The following is a 22,518-nucleotide window of genomic DNA, read 5'->3' as shown; positions in this document are numbered from 1 at the left end:
CTTTGGGGCGGGAAGAAAAGGAGTACTGAGAGTAGTCTAACTAAAATTGCATATATGACATTGTTACTTGTTTAGGTAAAATGGGGAGGGAATTGTCGTACTGGCACAGTTAGGCAGTAGCCTGGCATGGGTGGGGGGTGGGAAGGTAATGAGACACGCACAGTTTATTTTTCAAATTTTTGCATTATGTGACGATGTGCACTGCATACAGATTAGGAGGAGGGTACGAGAAGTACTGTATCGATACGCAGAACGACCCTATGACTGAGGCGAATAAATCCCATACTGACACTGGCCCTGATACAATAAGTATGCTTAAGTGGAACGTGCGTGGCCTTAACGACCACAGGAAAGTTCATAAGATTTTAAGCTATCTAAATAGACAGAGCGTTGACATCGCACTATTGCAGGAAACACACCTTCCAATAGACAGTCCTAAAATGCGTACTAGAGGGTTCCAGGTCAACATCCACACAGCTGAATTTACCACACATGCAAGAGGGGTGCTGACGTGGGTTAATGACAAGAAAGAGCTGAGGCTAGAGCCCTTAGAGACAGATACGGAAGGACGATTTGTAATCACTAGGTGCAAGGGGCGGGGACTTGAATTACTACTGGTTAATGTGTATGGACCAAATTATGACAACCCGGACTTTACAGGAAGCTGACTGAAACTGTGGGCATTAGACTCCTGTGGGGTGGAGACTTTAACCTTGTCATGGACCCTGATCTTGATAGATCAGGAGGCCGGGAGAGACGCATATTGGCATCAGCTAGAGCTATTGAGGGCACACTAGTGCGTTTTGACATGTGCTTTGTCTGGCAACACCAACATCCAGCGCAGGGGGGATAAACACACTACTCTGCATATCATGATGTACACGCTAGAATAGATTATTGGTTTGTTAATAGGCAGTTGCTCATGAACATTAGAGCATATACGATTCTCCCCCGTACACACTCTGACCATTCCCCCCTGCTGTGGGTGCTTAACACCCCAAGGGCGCGTATACCCCCCTTTACTTGGAGATTTCCACCTTATTCATAATTGGACATAGTCTTCAAGGAAGAGATGGCCGAGGCCGTTGAAATATCTTTTGAAAAAAATGTGGGGTCGGTGGACTCCTTTCAGACAGTGTGGGAAACATTTAAGGTATATATAAGGGGTGTAGCTATGTCTAAACATGCGGGCGTCCTTAAGGCGATCCGCAAATGGCTTGCTGAGTTGGAACTAAAGCTTGTGTCCTTGGAAAGGACCCTGCTGGCTAGACCTGATGAGGCGATAACACACGAGATAAAACTTACCTCAGAGGAATACCACGAGGAGGCTGATGCAGAGATCAAGCACATGGGCAAGTATGCTACTGCCTGAGTATACGGAGAAAGGGAACAACCGGTGGCGGTACTTGCACAATTGCTAAAACAACGAAGAGAAATCGGTAGTACCTGAGCTCGCCACTCACAGCAGGGACACCCTACTGACGGAAACGGAAGTGGCGGAGCAATGCCGACAATATTATGCACTATTATATGCCTCCCGAGGAGGCAGCTCGGAAGAACACATGCTTGACTACCTTACCCATATTAAATTTCCATGGCTAACTAATACGCATTGAGAATTTCTGATGCGTCCTATTGAACGAGAAGAAATACTGCTTGCTATATCTACTATGAGAGCTGGGAGTGCACCAGGTGGGGACGGATTAACAGTGGCCTTTTACAAGGCGTTCCTAGATATCCCACTGCCACATTTGCAACTGCTCTTCAAAGATATGTGTGTTTCGGGGGAGATGCCGCCTTCTATGCGGGAAGCGTTCATAGTTGCAATCCTTAAGCCGGGTAAACCGCCATATGAATGTGCATCATATCGGCCTCTATCTCTAATGAATGTGGATACGAAAATCTTTGCGAAAATACTTGCGAACCGTCTGGTTCCATTGATGTCCACATTGGTGGCGCTGGAACAAGCAGGCTTTGTGCCGGGCAGGAATCTAACGTACAATTTACGTACGGTGCTTGCCGTCCTACAACATACCAGGCTGGAGATACCTGCCCTGGCGGTATTTTTAAATATGGAGAAAGCGTTCGACTGTTGAGTGGCCCTTTGTATGTCATGTTCTCCTTAGGATGGGAGTGGGCCCGGTTTTTATGCAGCTAATTGGGGTGCTCTATAATTCTCCTACGGCGCGTATCAAAATAGGTAACTTAGTTACCAACCCTATACAAATTACGTTTCCCGGGCAATAATCTGATTGTATCCACTTACGCTGACGACACGTTCCTATATGTTCGTCATCCTGAAACCAACCTTTCTCCAATACTGAGAGAGGTGGTGCTCTTTAGTACCATGTCATGCTTGTGCGTCAATTGGAGCAAGTCCATTATGTTTCCTCCACGGTGGCCTTTGAACTGGAGTACCCACTGCAGTGGTCCACAGATGCGGTTAGATATTTGGGAGTTAAGTTACACACGGATTCGGAAGTGGTGTTTAGGGAAACTATGGGGTGGCCATCAGCAAGCTTGAAGAGGACATTGTACGGTGGGTCCAACTACCATTATCTTTGATGGGTAGAGTGTCCATTATGAAGATGGTCATACTACCAAGGTTCCTGTTTCTTTTCACAAATAGTCATATGGTGCTGCCTCGGGTGTTCTTCCAACGACTTAAGTCCCTTATGACCCATCTAGCTTGGGCGGGCAAACAGGCACGCGCCGGTTGGCAGATCCTCACGCTCCCGTATTCTATGGGGGGACTAGGCACACACAACTTGGACTTATATTATAGAGCCGTGCAGAGTGCACAGGCATACCACTGGATACATGGGCCGTTTGATATACCACACATTCGAATAGAAACTGTAGTGGCTCCTCCCAAACCCCTTCCGGCGCTGCTTTTTACACCCCCTGATAGACGAACGGGGATAATTGATTCGCTAAACACAGTCACACATGCATGGCACCACTTATTACAACTTCAGGCTGGAGCTATTCTGTATTCTCCAGTCGCCTGACTTGACTGGTGTAGATGACTAAAAGCCCTGTACAGACAGAGGGGTAGTGTTGGCGCTGAGGTCACTTGGGGCACAAAATATAGGGGACCTCTTTACTGATGGCATGGCTAGGAGTTGGAGAGACCTGTGCGAAAACAAGGAAACTCCGACCCAGCTCACACAATTTCAATTTCACAGAGTTAGACATGCACTCGGCGAGCTCTTGGGGGATGACATGTTGGAACCCCCTGAGCTTCTGGCCCTGACCAACCTCATTACAGCACAGACGCCCACCAAGATGATTTCTAGAATTTATCACGCCTCGATGTCTAATAGGAAGCATAGTTATACTAAAGCTAGACTAGTCTGGCAAAGGGACCTTCAGAGGGACATCACGGATGATATTTGGACATATTGTTGCATGAGTACAAAACGTATCTCCCTCAACGGGAGAGACAGACTAATACATTTTAAATTTCTAAATCGGATATATTACACCCCGGAGCGTCTCCATAGATACGGATTAAGAGAGGAGTCTACATGCGAGAGGTGCAATGCCCAGGCTGCTGATTTCTTTCATTTGGCCTGGACATGCCCGGAGGTAGCTCGTTTTTGGGGACTGATCTTTGCGGAACTGAGTCGGGTGACGGAAATGCCACTGGCGCCGGAACCGACGCTTGCTCTGCTTGGATACTCCAAGGCGGTACCCAAAGGGAAACGGAGATTGATGGATATGGGCTTGTTATTAGCAAAGCAGTGTGTAACTAAATGCTGGTCGAGAGGCCCCCCTCCCACAATTTTACAATGGTCGAGAGACATGTTATATTGTAGCACTCAAACCGAAAATTATAGTGAAATATTACTGCCACGTAATAGACCGAAAAACATCTGGGCATTGTATAAAACATATGTGGAGAGTAAAGGTACAGATGAGGTGGACCATGAAAGTGGGATATGGGAGGCTGCACAATCAGTGACACAGACGAACGTCTAGTGCTGTAGTAATGATACTTGTGTTGTATGTTGCGACGTTAATTTGGGAGGGAGTGTTAATAGTTGGTATGCTTGGGTGGATGAGGATAAAAAAGATGCAGAAGTCATGTGGAACGTATAAAACTTTATTGAAGTATGTACTGTGCTAGTCCTCCTATGTGCAAAATACAATTGTGATGATAATGCTAGTGTATGTGTCTCATGTTACGTAGTATGAAACTAATAAACATATTAGAAAAAAAAAAGAGAGATTTTTTAGACACCTTGCATTTGCTGGATGACTTATTTCCTGCCTATTGCCCCCCAGGTCTTATCACTTGTGTCAGTGGGTGATGGGGACATGTCCTTCTTTTGTAGAGCTTTTTTCCATGAATGAGGGCCTTTGGTTTTGCCTCTTGATTTTGCTTTATCTCTTTAAATTTTGACAGTGATTCATCTTTCAGCACACTTAATATTTACAAACGTCTTCAGGCCAGACCACCCCATCACGAGATAGCACACCTCAATAGTAGCCGCACACTGGCTTAGCTTTAAGTATGCCAACTTTTCTACCTTGGATATTCTTGGCCTGATTTACGACTTTTTTGCGCAAGGCAGTGCTGCAAGGAATCTTGCTGCGCTGCATCAAAAGAAAAGGGCAGGAATGCGCCATATCTATGGGATATGGCTCAGTCCTGTCCTTTTGCCCTGCGCTGGCGCACAATGGGCTGCTATGCGCCAATGCAGGCACCCTTGCATCATGGTGTAAGGGTGTCTGCTTTATAGGAATGAATGTTTTGTGCAGGAAGGGACACCTTCCTGTACAAAAACAATCATGAGGTGTGTTTTCCTCTTTCTGTGTGTGCTGCAGCAGCACACATAGTAGAAGGAAAAAACAAGGAGAAATAAGGATATTTCTCCTCATTGTGCCTCCTTAATGCCACTCCAGGGGTGGTGTTAGATTCTGATGCACTCTCAGTTTTATGATTCCTCAGAAACCTGGGAATGCTTTAGATTCCATGAGTTTTGCGTGGGAACACCCACAACAACATTCATGGAATGCCCCTTTCACGCAGTGTTCTGTCTGAAAGGGACACATATTTGCAAGGCCATAAAAAGCCATGCAAAGTGACTTTGCGTTGCCTTGTAAATATGCTGCGGGACATTGAGCCACTGAAGGGTAAATAAAGTGACACTCCAGCGGCGTAAAAATGCTGCTAGGGGCCTCCAGAGGTGTCTTCTTGTAGATGGAGAATCATGCATCAGAATTTTTCATGTGAGCCTCTGCAATCTTTAGCAATATTTGCAGCTCGAAAGGCATATAACTGTTTAGTTTGGCAGAGGAACACCTTTCGACCACCTGGTTCCTTGCCTTATCTTCAGAATGAGTCAGTGTAAAAGGTCATCATCAGTTGTCTTAATCATGCATGGAAACGATCAGTCCTAAATTCCTCTTCCTTCAGCTTTCCTTGGTCCTCGGCTTGAACACGTCATGCGCTGCTTTCGCCTGATGGCCAAAATATGCACCATAATTGGCAAGTGTGCATGAGTTAAGCAGCATCAGCAAAAGTCTGGAGCCCAGATTTACTAAGGCTTTTTGCCATTGTAAAGTGATGTAAATCAACACACTGGTATTTACTTTCCCATGAATTGAGGTGACCTTCTCTCATTGCAAACAGAGAGGTGCGCTGCTTTGCTTCACTTTGAGTCTAATAGCGTTACTTGGCCAGATCAATGCAAACACCCATAGGATTTGATGCAAAGCCGAATTTACTAATATAGCCAGACGGTGCTGTGCGTCTTAAAGTAAGGCTTCCTTGAAGCAAGCGATAACATGATAAATAGTTTTCATTTCTTTCTCCATGCAAAAAAAGTGCTGCATATATGCTGATGTGCACTCCTCACACCCGATGTATGGGATCCTTGTGAGTCTGCATAGACACAGGGCTCAGATTTACAATGGTTTTGCGTCAGGGTTGCGCCACGTTTGTGCTGCAGTCTCGATGCAAAATCGTATTGGCATTTACTAAGCCATTCAAAACACCTTTATGTGGCTTTATGTGGTTTAGTAAGAACAAAGTAACGCAACGCAGCACATAGCGCTGCCTTTCTTTACTTTGCCTCATGTAAGTATTACATGGGTGGAGAATGAGAATTCCCATGCATCAACCCATGTATTTTGATGCAAACCCAGATTTACATAGACTTATAAACCTGGGTTTTGCACCAAAATGGTGCACCTACTCGAAAGAGGCGTAATGAGGAGAAATAGCTTTATTTCTCCAAGTTACTTCCTCTTTCTATGTGTGCTGCATTTTACAGCATGCATAGAAAGAGGAATATGCCTCTAAAGATTGGTTTTGTGCAGGAAGGTATCCCTTTCTAGGTTAAAACAAATTTTCTCTTTGTGCTAGGATAGAGACTTATGTAACATAAACAGACCTTATATCATTCACACACTTATACACTTTCAGACAAGGTTGAAACCACCTAACGTGTAATGTTGGAAAATTATCAGTAAAGAAACTCTTTCATTAGTAAAAAAGCATTGATTGAAATTTATTGACAAATTAAAAAGAGCTATCACATGATCACAATACATCAAATAAAATAGTCAAAAACAGGTGACTGAGAGTCAAACCCCACTTGTGACAATAAGATAAAAATATATATGTACGTTATTTCAAAAGACACACACAGTTATAAAATATAACTTTCAGAGCAAATTTAAAAGGACAATAGGACATACATATAATTGTGTAATGGGAGGAGCAATGACAGACATCAGAGTTATGTCTTGGATGTGTGGATTTGTGATTACAGTAAACAGAGACAGTCTGGTGACAATGCACCCTAATTGCTTGGGGTTCTGTTCCGCAACAAATTCCACCCACAATCTATGCGTTGACGCGTTTCGGTGGTGTATAATGATAAAGGCCACCTTCTTCAGGACTGACAAAATTAAAGTCCTCCACAGAAAAACTTTAACAAGAATCCCTAAACATAAAACATAATATGAGCATTAGAGAAGAAAAAAATAAATGCGAAAAAGTGACATACATATACATGTTTTGATTACACAATTAAAAATTGTATTCTTTTACCTCTTTCACTAAATAGCAAACAATGCCCTATAGAGAATCTAACCGCATCTTAGTTAAAAACAGAGTAACCTCAAAATTTCCAACATTGCACTGAGAAAACTACATTTTAGGCAAAGGGAGGGAAACAAATCTCATTCATCACTCATACCTTAGTTAATTTTAGCAAAATTCATAATAAAGAGAGAAGTTTTTCTGTGGAGGACTTTAATTTTGTCAGTCCTGAAGAAGGTGGCCTTTATCATTATACACCACCGAAACGCGTCAACGCATAGATTGTGGGTGGAATTTGTTGCGGAACAGAACCCCAAGCAATTAGGGTGCATTGTCACCAGACTGTCTCTGTTTACTGTAATCACAAATCCACACATCCAAGACATAACTCTGATGTCTGTCATTGCTCCTCCCATTACACAATTATATGTATGTCCTATTGTCCTTTTAAATTTGCTCTGAAAGTTATATTTTATAACTGTGTGTGTCTTTTGAAATAACGTACATATATATTTTTATCTTATTGTCACAAGTGGGGTTTGACTCTCAGTCACCTGTTTTTGACTATTTTATTTGATGTATTGTGATCATGTGATAGCTCTTTTTAATTTGTCAATAAATTTCAATCAATGCTTTTTTACTAATGAAAGAGTTTCTTTACTGATAATTTTCCAACATTACACGTTAGGTGGTTTCAACCTTGTCTGAAAGTGTATAAGTGTGTGAATGATATAAGGTCTGTTTATGTTACATAAGTCTCTATCCTAGCACAAAGAGAAAATTTGTTTTAACCTAACAGTTATTGGTGCTCTATCTCTTTGTACTTAATTGAGCCCCTCTCCTTGTTTTGCAAGGTATCCCTTTCTACACAAAAGCGATACTGCCCTTATTGCAGGCACCCTTGCACTATAGTGCAAGGATGCCTGAATTTGGTACTTGGCAGTACACACTCTGCCACCAGAAGGAGAGAGCAGAAATGCTCCATATCCTTGTAAATATGAGGCAATTCTGCTCTCTCCCTTTTATGCAACGCAGCACAGTGAAGCGAGTTCCTTTGCTGCACCACATTGTGTGAATTTATAGTAAATGCACCCCCAAAAGGTATGTTTTCAATGCACATCCTAATCTAGACAGAGTACACTCGCCTCTGCACCACGATGCAAGCCAGTGTGTTGTTCAAGGTAGACTAACTATATGCCAGCACAGAGGATGACAACAGCAGCAGATAATAGATATGGCTCTGTGTTATGTTTCCTACCTTGTGTAAAACCGGCCAATCAAATTTGTTTGCTGATCTGCATTACATGAAAAATTACTAAATCTGCCCTGCAGCACCTTATTACGCATGAAATTCATGATTTGCACCACTGTGCAGTCTCCACCTGTGACTTCTACTTCAGGAGAAAGCAAATTTGTCTGTGAGGTGACAACCTGGGGTGGTGGTGGTCCCCAGGGCTTGAACCTGCCCCAGGATAGGGGTCCATACGGCCCCCATCCAAATGTAATTCAATGTTTGAGATGTCATCAGTGATGTTATAAATTATGTCATAGAACATGTAATCAGTGATGTAATTTGTGAGGTTATAAGCAGTGCACGGCGGGGATTCAAGTTATAGTTAGCTCTGCTAACTTTAACTGGTGACTTTGTGTTTTTTTAGTTCAAAACTTTAGTGTTGTCACTGACATATTCACCTAACTATAACATTACTTTAATCTTTTTTTTATTTTTATTATACATATATTTATACATGCATACATATACAGAGATATGTAGGTAGATATTTATTCCATGGCAGTGAAAAAAAAGGTGTCTCAACAGTGTGTTATTTAGAGCAACTATACTAATAATGACGCGTTCATAAATTTATGACCATACTGCACAAATGTAACCCCTTAAATGCTGGTTTTGATTAACCAACTTTTGTTGAAGCAAGACCACATGCAAATATACCCTGGAATAAACCATATATGGAGATGCGTTACGTGCAATATAATATTTATTACCATTGTGGAGGGAGAGGAGGGGCATCATGACTCATTCGAGTCTTCGCATCTCATGGCCCTGTCCCACACTCAATAATGACAATAAATATCATGTTACCTTCTGCACATTTGTAAATACCACTGCGCTCACGGAAGACAAATAATGCCTTCCGATGAAATTCTAGCAATAATGTTACAGTGCAAATCTTCAACACCTGGAGTTTGTCAATGGGGCTAATCAATGACAAAACGTTAGTGTACATAATCTGCGAGAATACATTTAACAAATACATGTCTTCAGGATTTAACACAGTACATTAACAATGCTCCCTTAAAGGCCTATTGACTTTAACATATGCTTTTTAAAATGCAGAAATTATTCCAACTGCCTTCGGTGTAACTCTTATTTAAAAAAACAAATTAGATCTATGGCAGATTACATAACTTTTCCTAAGGAACCAATCGGGTCTATAGCCTTTCCCTTTGGCCTGTCATCATAATCAACTCAGGCCTACTGCATTGTCATTTGCTATTACACAAGGCAACCATAAGGATAAGGCATACATAAGGACATGTACAAATAGGTACAAAATAACAGTTGTCAGGACAATAAAGAATCCCTCCTATAATGCATAATATGGATTTCATAGAGAACATCTTTTACTCCCATGATTTGTTTGTCTATAACACCAGAACTAAAACCCTTGCCTACCACAGTAATCTCTGAGATTTCATATAAAAAAATACTTGCCTACAGGCTTTTCATGATAGCATGTTCTGGCATGTTATACCTTTTCATAACAAACAGAACTAATCTATAGAATCTGATTTAACTTTCCCAATGAACCAATAAGGCCCACAACAGCCTTAACAGTTTGTTATCATGAACAACACCAGTGCACTGAATTGTAAATATACTTGCGAACTTCAGGCATACAGTTGTAAAATCACAAATATGTACAGAATTACAATGGGCACAACAACATACAACCCCTCTGAAATTGGTCTAATAAGATCGTTGTGAAAATCTTCTATCCACGGGGTTTGTCAGAGGGGGTGAGAAAACACCATAATTCTTGTCGAGTACAGTAATTTAATTTGTGAGAAATACCTTTCTAAAGCCTGCAGCACAGTGTAATAACAATACACTGTTCAAGGACCGTTGATTTTAATAAATGCTTTTTGCAATAAATACGCTGGCCTACTGCCTTTGTCTTAACCTTATAATAAACAGATCAGACGAATGGCATCAGGCACGACTTTTCCCAATGAACCAATCAGGCCCTTACCCTTTATTGTTGGCTAGTCAACATAACCAACTTGGGACTACTGCATTGAGCGTAAACCTTTCCACAAGGCAACCATTCACTCATCAAAAATGTGTGTAGTTTGCCCACCCCAGTCACCTGTCTCCCTTACAAGTAAATGCCGCCCACAGCCGCTTATCACCAGTCGGACTGTGTAGTGGTCCCTTCCAGGGACTGCGGAAAAGCCAGTACTAGTCCCAGGTCAATACATTTGGAACTCACTTAGGGGCATATTATCAAGGACGGCGTTAAAATTATCTCCGGTTTAGCGGCAGAAAACAGCCGCTAAAGCGGCGACAATGAGCTTGATAATATGCCCCCGAGAATTCCCATAGAAGCCCATGTTCACACCAGAACATGGACTTCTATTGGAATTCTCTGCGGCATATCATCAAGCCCATTATCGCCGCTTTAGCTGCAGTTTTCTGCCGCTAAACCGGTGATAATTTTTAACGCCGTCCTTGATCATATGCCCCTTTGTTAGCCCAGGATCAACGGTAGAGACCCAGCAGACAGATATCTAATGTTTGGGCGGTGAGTAACCCACTCCAGTTCATGTGTCACTCAATGCAAATATGCAGTGATCACTGGACATTCCCATACCATATGCAGGAATCTTACAACAACCAAGGAGCAGCGACGACATGACTTACCTGCAGTACCTGTTATGACATTCAACCTATGTGGTGTGCGGTATGTGGTATGTAAGTAGTTAAGCTAAGTGTATTTAAACATAGTATTTCTAGGGACACTGAACGTATGCTGTAAAAACCATTTTCCATTCCTTATCTGTCTATTCATGCCCAAGTTTGCCCTTTCATTGCGTATTGACCCCATCTATGGACGCCATTGTCAGAGAGGATAGTTTTCTTTAGACAGGACACCAGTTTCCTTCCACCCCCAAACATAAGGAGAGTTTGTAAAACATCATGTGGCTAAGGCTCCATCTGGCCCTCCCCTCGAATGGGCCCTACTGATCCCTTTAGGGTTCCATAAGTGAGGAACTGGGACTGCAGCAAGTTCTCCTCGGTCATCATGTTTTCAAAATTGCACAGCGCACCATTCATAAAACCGTCCACCATGGTGAAAATCCAGGTCTCTGTCCACACAGCCATCCGTAGGGCCAAGAGGTAACCTCCTCTGGGAGCGGGGAACCCTATAGGCGGGAGTGCCAGAGTGTACCGGGATTTATATCCAGTTCTGCTCACTATCCCCTTCTTGCACATCACCGCAATCATGAGCATCTTTGTGGGGTTGAGAGGGCTCCCTCTTACTGGACATCACCCAAGGGGCACTTCTCCTCTCCCTCCCAGCCATTGAGCCACCTACTGCAATTGGGCTGCTGCAGAATATAGTTCTAGATCAGGTACAGCCAGCCCGCCCTCCCCAAGCGGCCACTGATGGAGATGGAGTAAAGTTCTGTGTTGTCCTTCATCCCATATGAGCTCCCGCAAGAGTGTTTTCATGGTCCTAAACAACGTCTGCGGGATACAAGTTGGTAGCACCGCAAACAAATATAGGACTTGAGGGAGTATCAACATTTTGGTTAGGGTCACTCGGTCCATGTGGTGCATGTGTAGCATGCACCAGATAGTCACTGTAACCCTCAGCGGGTGTAGGCCGAGTCCCAAATTGCCATCTCTAATATCTGCAGTCGCATGGTAGACCTTGACCCACAACTATTAGAAGGGCTCTGGTTCCCACTCTATGCAGAGGTTGAGCACTGGTTGTGGAGTCTCCAGTATGACACCAGAAATGCGCATATTCCATCTCAATTAGGTCTGAGCCCTGAAATTTCCTAAAAGCGCTCAAGTTCCTAGGCTTGCCAAGGCACATCTGCCTCCACGTCCCCAATGAACTACAGCATATCAATTGCATACAAGGAGATGGAGTGTTCCCATCCCTCAAGCGAATGCCTCAGTCCTGTCCCTGCATCTGTATTGGGGCAGCAACAGCTTGATAGCCAGGGTAAATAGTGAGGGAGACAGGGGGCAACCCTGTGGGTGACTCTGCCAATTTTTTATGGTGTCCGATATTAGCTGCCCAGTGCATACTCAGGCTATCGTCCCTGCATGTAGGAGTGGCACCCATCACTGCCATTTGTCCCCCCAGTCTGACCCGCCTCATGACTGCTGTAAAGTAGGGCCAATACACCAAATTGAAAGCCTTATAGAGACCACTTGAAAGGACCGCCGCATTGGGTTAACCCTCCAGAGGGGCTTCTATCAATACACAGAACAGAAAATGTATATTAAAGGAAGTGTTGTGATGTGGAATAATGCCATTTTGATCCCAATGAATCAAAGCGCTAATGAGAGAATACAACAGATCCTCTAGTATTTAGCATAGATTGTGGCCTATAAGAGGCAATGCAAGTGGGTCCTTTTGTGGCTTAGGGATCAACACCAGGTGCACTTCCCAGGCCGTGTTTGGGAGAAGATCCTCATGACAGGCCTCTGCATACAGTGGCCCCAAGAGAGGAGCAAGAATTGTGGCGCATTCCTGTTAAAACTCTGCCGGGAGGCGTCAGTACCCGGAGTCTTGCCCCTAGCCAGATCCTTCAGTGACCCCCCCTAATTCCAGCCACTGTAATTGGTTCACCTAATGTAGCATTATCATCTCTTCGTAGGCCTGGAGTGGAACTCAGTTCAGGAAGGACTCAATGTCCACCATCGTAGTCTTCACCCGCAGCTCATAGAGTTTGCAATAGAATCTCTTGAAGACATCACATTTAAAAAAATATATATTTTTACTTGCATTTGTAAACAACCAAGAAATGAAGAGCATGTCACATTTGGTTACATTCGTGCAAAGACATATATGTACACTCCACTTCATATAAAATCCCAACCCCTTCCCCTTACGGGCTATATGGATCTGTGGTTTCCAGCCAATTGCGATGGCAGCTTCCATGCTGTGCGTCCCCCTAAGGGGTCCGAAAAACCGGCCAGTTGGCCACCTTGGCGGAGGTATAGTATGGCCCCTCTCAGAGGCCTACTAGTCAGCGCCCAATCCTCCATCCATACCATAATATTTTCTCCATTTACCCCATACCCTGCAGAACTTTCGTGGACACCCTCTCGCTTTGTATGTGACCCTCTCTGCCACCATGTACATATCCATCCCCATCTTCCAGTCTTGAAGTTGGGGGGGTAACGCCCCCCCCATGTGTGAGCTACGTCTCGCTTTGCTACTACTAACGCCAACATTGCAAAGATAAGCTGCGGACGGCCCAAATCTACATCCCCGGGTATGCCCAGTAATATGAATTTGGGGTCTAGGGGTAGTGTCTCGCCTAACACCTTGCTCAGTTCCTCCAATATCAATTCCTAATATGACTGGATGAAGGGCAGTCCCAGATAGTTTGGTAAAAGTCTCCCTGCGGCTGGCCGCATCTCACACAAGTCGGGTCGCTGGCTCGGCCCATACGGTGGAGTCGGGCCCTGTCATAATACACTCTCTGTAGTATCTTGTATTGGATAAGTCGGAGGCGGGATTTAATGGCCACCTCCCTGTGGTGCCTCAGAGCCACTTCCCAGTCAATGTTTTCTAACGTACCCAGGTTCTGTTCCCATGATTCCCTCAGATTCCCCAGTCTGTCTGGCGTGTTGCTATTCAGGGTCCGGTATATTAGTGAGACTGCCTTAGTGAGTACATGTTCTTGAAGTAGACATCCCTCTAGTGGTGCATATTCTGGCAGTGAGGAGGAAAGCGAACTTTCTGCTAACCAGGCATGTTTCAGCTGAGCATATTTGAAAAACTGGAAGGTGTGCAGTTCGAAGTCTGCCTCCAACTCTCGGAAACTTTTGAGTTCTCCCTTGGCCACGACGCCCCCTATGGTGGAGGTGCCTATGGCGTCCCATCCCTCAAAGCCCCCAAGTTTGTGGAGTTCCTTCAACCAGGAGCAGTGCCAGAGGGGCATCAGTTTTGTTGGCGTGCATGCCCATCCCATTGGCTTAGTCGCTCTGTCCCAGACTTCTAATGTGACTTGCATGGCCAGAAGTAGGCGACCCCTACCCCGTCCCCCATAGACAAAATATAGACATGTACGCCGTGTCATGGTATCTCTTTCTAGTCTATGAGTGGGGTGGTCTGCTGCAACATGTATCCATTCGTTCAATGGAGTCAAATGCTCGGACCAGTAGCAAGCTTTAATATCCGTAGGGATATCCCCCTATTATATTGGTTCCGCTGTAGTGTGGCCAGCGCGATCCTCGGTTGCTTCCCAAGCCACAACAGGTAGCGTAGTTCTGCATCTATCACCCGGAATGTCTGCCTGGAGAGGGGGAAGTACTCATTCTGGAGGGCATTTAGGAAGCGGGGCAAAGTAACCATTTTAAACATTGCCGCCCAACCAAGAATCGTGAGAGGGAGAGATTTTCACCTCAGCGCGTCAGCAGTGAAGTTAGTTATGACCTGCTGAATATTGTTCTGGTACGAAAGCTTTATATCCGTGGTGAGATAAATCCCTAAATACGTGAACCCGTCTGCGCTATCAGCAGGCCTCTATGATTCTTGACCTATATATGACCAATTTGTGCCAGTTTATGGCATATCCCGAGAAGGACCCGTATCTGCCCATGAGCTTAAACAGGGAGGGAATTGTGGCAGCGGGTTGGGTGACATATAATAAGATGTCATCTGCATAAAGTGAGATCCTCTCTTCCCCCTTGTCAGACGGTGTGATTTGGAACCCCCGTATCGCCGCCCGCTGCCAAATCTTACATGCCACTATCTCTATTGTGAGGGCGAAGAGTAAGGGGGACAGCGGGCATCCCTGTCGGGTCCCCCGCCTGATAGGAAAATCTTCAGATAGTTGACCATTAACCTTAACACGAGCGCGAGGATCCACGTATAGGAGACCTATCCATTGTCTAAACTTGGGGCCAACACCAAACATGACCAGGGTGGCCTACAGAAAAGGCCAGTGTACAGCGTCAAATGCTTTTTCTGCATCTAAGGAGAGGAACAGATGCAATGCAATTTCCCAATCCTGCACCTCCATGAGCCAATTGTGGGTCCTGCGCAAGTTCAGTCTAGTCGCCCGACCCGGTAGGAAACCCGTTTGGTCCCGATGCACCAGGGTAGTGCTAACCTGGCGGAGACGGCAGGCCAGTATAGTCGCTAACATTTTGACCTCTATGTTAAGGAGGGAAATTGGGCAGTAGGAAGCACAGTCATCAGGGAGTTTCCCTAGTTTATAAATGGGGATAATCGTAGCCATTCGGAGATCCACGGTCAAAACGCCTTCCTGAGCTGCATCCCGAAACAGCACCAAGAGGTGCACTGCCAAGAGATCCGCCCCCTTCTGCAGAATTCTGCAGGGAGGCCGTTTGGGACCGGGGACTTCCCAGGACGCAATCTAGTTATGGCGTCCTTAAGTTAGTCTACCGTTATATCCGATTCTAGACCTTCCCTACCATCTTCACCTAACGATGGGGTCCGGACAGTCTCTAGATAGGCTAATATCTCCGACGGGGCTCTCAACTCCTGGGCCTCATAGAAGTTCTGAAAGTAGGAGGCGAACGTCTGAACTATCTGCATATCCCCTGTCTGCGTCCTCCCCTGAGGATCCACAACGTTCGCCACCCACCGGGATTCCATTTCCTTACGACTAAGCCAAGCTAATAGTTTTCCGGATTTATACCCCACATCATACAGCCTATGCAAGGTCACCTGTGCCTGTGTTTACGCCTCCTCTGTCGCTAATGCCCGGTAGTGCTGCTGCGTGTTTGACAATTGTCGGAGAACCTGTGGGTCTTTGCATGTAAGGTAGCGCTGTTCCATGTCAAGAATTTGGGCCTCCAATGTGGCCAGCTTCTCTTGTGCCTTCCTCTTCTCCCAGGTTATTCGGTTTCGGGCCCAGTCACGAAGCACCGCCTTGTATGCCTCCCACAAAATGACGCCCGACTGTACCGGCCCTAGATTTTCAGAGAAATAAACTTTCATGTCAGCCCGGAGACCCTGTAACACCTCTGTATTCTGCTGGTCCCAGGCCGATAGTCTCCAACCCCCTCGTCGCGCCCAAGATCTCCCCTCCACCTTAACAAACAGTGGCGAGTGGTCAGATAGTCCGCGGGCCAGATATTCTGCCTCATATATAGTCTCAAAGACTCCCCGAGGGAGCAACACGTAATCCAGTCGTGAGTGAACCCTATGAGCCCTGGAGTAAAATGAGTATTGTCACTCTTCCGGATGTAGATGCCTCCACACGTCCACTAAACCCAGGGTGTCTGTTAGTCGAGCTAAGTGTGTAGTCGGGAGAGGGTCAGCGTGGTCCCCGGAACGGTCCTTGGGGATGGACATTACATCATTAAAATCGCCCCCTATAACATGCGTCATGTCCGGAGTACCCAAGAGGATGTCGGTCATCCAGTGCAGAGTCCTAGCTTGTAGCTTTGGAGGGGCATAGACTGATATATTAGTGACCTTGCATCTCCCCCAAGTGCCTGTCACTCCCACATACGTTCCCTGGGGTTCTATCCACGAGCGTGTCACTTTATAAGGAGGGGACTTTTTAATTAGGATGGCCACACCCAGAGAACCAGAGGTGCTAGGACCCTGTAGGCCCCCCTCGCAAGGAACCCGCATTTCGTGCCTCTAAGGTGGGTCTCCTGAAGGAGGATAACATCTGGGCAAACCCGCTTTACGAATGAAGACACCAATCCTCTTTTAATCTTATCTCCCAGGCCATTAACGTTCCAAGTGAGCACCGAGAAGGTGCTAGTCTCTGAGTCCATCACGGGATGCCTGTGTAAAATTGCGGGACCCATATGCATGGGTAACTATGCTTTGCCCTGAATAGGGAATGCGGTTGATTGTGTACGCTTTTTTAAATCTGTGACTGCTGCTCAACAAAACATAACAAAATAAAACAAACCACATGAATAGAACTACTTGAAACCCCACACTCCCATCCCCCCACCCCACCTCCCTCCTCCCCGTTGTCGCATCCCCTGCCAGACGCTCGAGGATGAGCATTAGTGTGGCGGAGGTCTGTCGCCCACCCCAGACCCAACTTACGCTACAAGTTCAAACTTCTGCAGCGGCCCCAGAAGTTCTTGGAAGGAAAGTCCCCCATAGACAGAGGAGGTCTAGAGAGGAAAGCTCACTGCGTTAGAAAAGGGGAAACATAAACTGGCAAAGAGAAAGCTCAGGAGAGCAAGGAGGAAATTGAAGAGAAGGGCTGCGTGGAGCCCAAGTCTGTGGCTACTCCAGGCCTCTGGTCTGTGGCACAGTGGGGGTCTTTAGGCACTCCGCCGGCGCCAGCAGGTGGAGCAGCAAGGGGGAGGGCAAGTGTCCAACTAGCACACTCCGGAGCCTCAGTCTCAGTCTGATTCCGTGGTCAACCTCACAAGTCCATGTTCACGAGTGTGAGCCCGATGGTTCCCCTTGTGAAGCCATTGCTGTGTCCTGTTCCATCACCACTATTACTGCCACCAGTGGGTGAAGAGAGGGCCCATCTTACCCTTCCTCTCCAGAGGTGGTGTCTCTTGTTTCGGCTTCAGTATCCGGATCAGGATGGTCCGGGAGTCGGAGAGTGCGCAAACCCGCCGAGAGAGGAGAGTCCAGTACCCCTCGGTAGGTAAGGGGTTGCCTCCTGAAGTCTGTCTTTGCAGGCACCTCGGGGTCTCAGTGATCTTTGAGGGCCAGTGCCGGTCGTTTCTCGAGCCAGGCCATGCTTCCACCCGTGTCTGGAAGAAGTGAGACCTCCCCAGGAATATCACTTTCAATTTGTCAGGGAAGAGTAGCATGTATTGAATCTTGTGTTCCCAAAGTTTTGCCTTTATCGAGTTGAAAGTACGTCTCTATTTCTGCACCTCTCTACTGTAGTCCGGGAAGATCATTAAACGTGCATTTTCATGTCGTAGCTCCCTGAGCTTCCGAGCTTCTCTAAGGATCATGTCCCTGTCGAGAAAGTTTAAGAAGCGTGCTATAACAGGCCGTGGATGTGCCCCCACAGAGGGCCGGGCCATCAATGCCCTTTGGACTCTTTCTATAACAAAACAGGTGGAGAATTTGTCCTTCAGGAATATGCGCAGGAGCCAAGAGTGGAGAAAGTCCGACATGTTTGATTCCTCGATTCCTTCTCTGAAACCCACAAAGAGGAGATTATTGCGTCTTGCCCTGTTTTCCGCATCATCTACACGCCATTGTAAGTCTTTATGTGATGATTGCCGGTCTGTCATACCCCTATGTAGATCTTGCAGGGTATCTTCCGCTTCCTCCCGTCTGATCTCCGATTCTGTGACCCTGGCAGGCAGATTCCGCAAATCCTGACGCAAGAGTGTCACTTCCGTGCCCACTGCGCCTATTTTCCCCTCTAGTGCTGTCCTGGAAGAGTGGATCGCCTGGAGGAGGGTATCCGTGTCGGTGTGGCCTGCTGGCCGTTCCTCCGGGGGGGGGGGGGGGGGGGGGGGGGTGATGCTTTTGTGTAACGGTCCATTTTCCCCTGCCACGGTGGTTTTGGGTCCTTGTCCTTACCCATGGTTAGTATGGCTAGGCGAGAGTGCGCAGGGGCGTCGTGTAATATTGGGAGGAGGGAGTGGGACCGATCAGCAGGAGGTCAGGGGTCAAGACCTCACCTCTCCATCTTCAGTGTGCCCCCCACACTATTTCCAGCGGCAAGACGTTCAGACTATGTTCCCAGAGGCAGATGTTCCCCCAAGGACACAGTCGAGGCCCTCCTCGATCACATTGGTGAGTCAGTCCCTATAGCTGGTGTGGCCAGCCGGAGCGCTCCCGCATTGAGACCCCCCGGTCGGGGCTGGTCCTGGACGGTTGGACTTCACTTGGGACACAGGCCTGTCACCATCCAAATGCCGGGGGGGGGTAGGGAGACTCCGCACCAGGCACCAGCCCCCCGCCAGTCCCCTAAGGCCTCCTGCTGTGTAGTAGTCAGGCGATATGGACTCACCCTGATTGCAGGGCATCCGTCAGGCCATCCGACGCTTCACAGTGATTACTCTCCACTGCGGGGGGGGCACCGTAACATCGGCAAAACCAAGTCCAGGCAGGTCCCAGGGCCGGGGCCCGCCCACTTGAACAAGCACCACAACAATACCGTGAACTCCAAGACCGACTATGAAAGCAGCTAGTGGGGTCTACTTGCACACCATGCATACATAGGGTGGCAAGGTGTGCAGATTGTTGGCTTGTTTAATCCGAGCAGAGCATAGATTCCAACCTGTTACCCAACTCAGGACAAAGGAGGGCAGCATGATGTATTTGCAAACAGACATCAATGATATCTTCAAGCCTTTTTGAAACCATCTGGCTGTTATGCGCCCTTCCCAATTAATATGGTGCTATCAGTACCTCACAGTGGCAACGCAGGTCTCTGGGCTCCTCTCCACACCAAATGGGGTTTTGGGGCCTTGCCATTGGCCCCCTGCAGGTTAAGGGTTTGGCCCCTGCCAGCTATCAGCCTTTTCTGTTGGCCCCCGGAGTCACCTGTGGGGGATTCAGCAGTCCAGCTGGAGGTGGCTGCTTTCAGCCAAACACAGCCGCCCTCTTGCAATTGCAGGTCCGGTCCCATAGTTTTCTCTTCCCACGGCTGAGGACCCAGTTCTCCCTAGTCAGCGGGACAGCTCCAGGGTTGCCAGCAGGGCCCTCACAGGGAGCTCTGCATGGCAGTTGCCGTGTTAAGCTAATTGCAGACACCATCCTTGGTAATATGAGCCCCAGCCCGCAGTGCACTCCATGGCCTCACAGGGCTCAAGGCGACTTCTCGCCACTGCCCTCGGATAACCGGGGTCCCCAGCTCAGCACTGGTTCTCCACCATCACTGCCAGACCCACAGAGCCCTCAGGATGGTGCCAGATGCAGGCAGACTCGGTCAGAGCTCAGAGCCGGACCGCCATCTTTTGCCACAGCTGTCCACGCCCACCCAGCAAACACTAAACCCTTTGCCTGCGACAGTGATATGTCACTACAGGCCTAATACAGAGTAATAAAAAATGTGTTTTGAGTTTACACATCTGCTTTTCAAAATATATATGTCTGGCCTACTGCCTTTATCATAACTTTTCACAATAAACTAATCAGGCGATACAGTCCTGCTAAATGAGCGAAAGTTTTCTCACACGTCAAAAATGGAAGCACAAACTGTCTACCTTATCTAATGCTGTTCTTAAGAAAATTAAAGCGGGGGAGTAGCCAAAGCCCCTCTTCCAGTGTACTTCTGAAAGCTCCTTTTCTGTTGATTTCACAAGATAAAAGAGCAGCACTGTCAAGACAGACCCAACAAGCATTGGCAAGCCAATAGCTCTTGCCTATGCGGGTGGTTTTGGCTTTGCCAATGTGTCTTAGCCATGCTATTCACCAGAATGGCTCTTGTTCAGTAGAGTAGAGTGTGTTAGAGTAGGGTAGAGTGGTGTAGATTGGGGTAGACTGGAATGGATAGATTGGGGTATATTGGAGTGGGGTAGATTTGAGGTAGAGTGGGGTAGTTTGGGTTTAGGTAGATTCTAGCGGCATGGAGTGAGGTAGATTGGAGTGGGATAAAGTGGGCGAGATAGGAGTTGAGTCGGGTAGATACGAACTGAGTGGGGTAGACTGGACTGGGGTGGACTGAAATGAAGAGGAGTGGAGTAGGGTAGATTGGCATAGATTGGGGTAGATTGAAATGGAGTGGGGTAAAATGGAGTGGAGTGGGGTAGATTGGAGGAGAGAGTGGTAGATTGAGGTAGACTGGAGTCAAGAGAGGTAGAGTGGGGTAGTTTAGAGTGGAGTGGGGAATATTGGAGTTTAGTAGATTATGGTATATTGGAGTGGAGTGGGGTAGATAGGAGTAGAGTGGACTGGGGCAGATTAGAGTGGGGTAGAATAGGGTGGAGTGAGATTGGAGTGGAGTGGGGTATTTTGGGGTAGAATGGAGTTGAGTGGAGTAGAGTGGGCTGGACTGGGATAAACTGTGGTGAAATGGAGTGGGTTAGACTAGGGCAGATTGCAGTGGAGTGGGGTAGATTGTTATATAATGGAGTGGGGTAAATTACAATAGTGTGGAGTGGGGTAGAATTGGGTAGGTTGGAGTGGGGTACACTGCTGTAAAGTAGGGTAGATTGGAGTGGAGTGTGGTAGATTGGGCCAAATAGGAGTAGAGTGGGGTAGATTGGAGTAAAGGAGATGGAGGGGAATTGGAGTAGACTGATGTGGAGTGTGGTAGAAGGGGGTAGATTTGAGTGAAGAGGTGTATATTAGAGCAAAGCAGTGTAGATTACAATGGAATATACTTAGGTAGATTGGAGTGGAGTGGACTGGAGTATATTTGAGTAGACTGAAGTGCAGTGAGGCAGAGTGGAGTGGAGTGAGGTAGATTGGAACGGGGTGGAGTGGAGTGGGGTAGATTAGAGTGGAGTGGAGTAGAGTGGAGTTGTACCCATTATGTTTCATCTCTTGCACCTTATTGTATGTGAATATAGGGCGCCAGAAAGCGCTTTTGGTGGATAACATATGAGAATGAGGATTTATGGCCACATGTGCAAAGCTTTTTTCCAGGCGCAAATGGGCTGATTTGCACAATTGGCCTGTTTGCCCTCGGAAAAATGCTTTTTAGGATGCACACAGCCCAAATTACAATTCGGTAACTTATTACAGAGTTGCAATTTGGGTTTTGTGATTGTGTATTTGGAAAGGGCGTGTTGTATGCATCCCTTCCAAATACCGAGAAGAAATGGTATGTATGAATGTTTTACGATCACAGAACATTCACACTTTCGCAAATGAGAAGGGGTCCCCAAGGGACCACTTCCCCTTTAAAAAAGGCTGGTAATATATTTTTAAGAGCAGGCAGTGATCCCACGGACCACTGACTACTCTTAAAAAAAATGAAACTTCAAAGTAATTTTTTTTTTTTTAAATGTACGCATCCAGCTGTCCTATAAGGAAAACAGATTACATTAAAAAAAAAGATTGCTTTATTTAAAAGTAATCGCAGATATGGTGGTTTGCTGACCCCAGCAGGCCACCATCACTGTGATGGCTGAGATTCTTAATTGGTCGCAAATTGAGTCCTACCTCATTAATATTCCTGAGGTAGGTCTATTTGCGACCAACTAGGTATCGCAAATGCGACTCAAAAGAGTTTCATACATTAGGTATAGCGATCTCCTCATTGCTTTTCGTTGGAAAGCACATTTGGCAAATCGCAATTTGTAATCTTAGTACATT

At 46.4% G+C, this 22,518-nt stretch overlaps 1 protein-coding gene and 1 pseudogene across 1 annotated transcript in view; one reads left to right on the top strand and one right to left on the bottom strand.

Moving 5' to 3' along the window:
- PAPPA2 (pappalysin 2) overlaps positions 1 to 22,518 on the bottom strand; it is a 687,952-nt gene that overhangs the window by 42,078 nt on the left and 623,356 nt on the right. The gene's annotated exons all lie outside the window — the stretch shown is intronic.
- Positions 1,175 to 22,518, top strand: part of LOC146833747 (MBT domain-containing protein 1-like) — a 50,931-nt pseudogene continuing 29,587 nt past the window's right edge.

This window comes from Triturus cristatus, chromosome 4_2 (assembly GCF_964204655.1).
Source record: "Triturus cristatus chromosome 4_2, aTriCri1.1, whole genome shotgun sequence".
NCBI lineage: Eukaryota > Metazoa > Chordata > Amphibia > Caudata > Salamandridae > Triturus > Triturus cristatus.
This window is presented reverse-complemented; position numbering and strand designations above follow the sequence as displayed.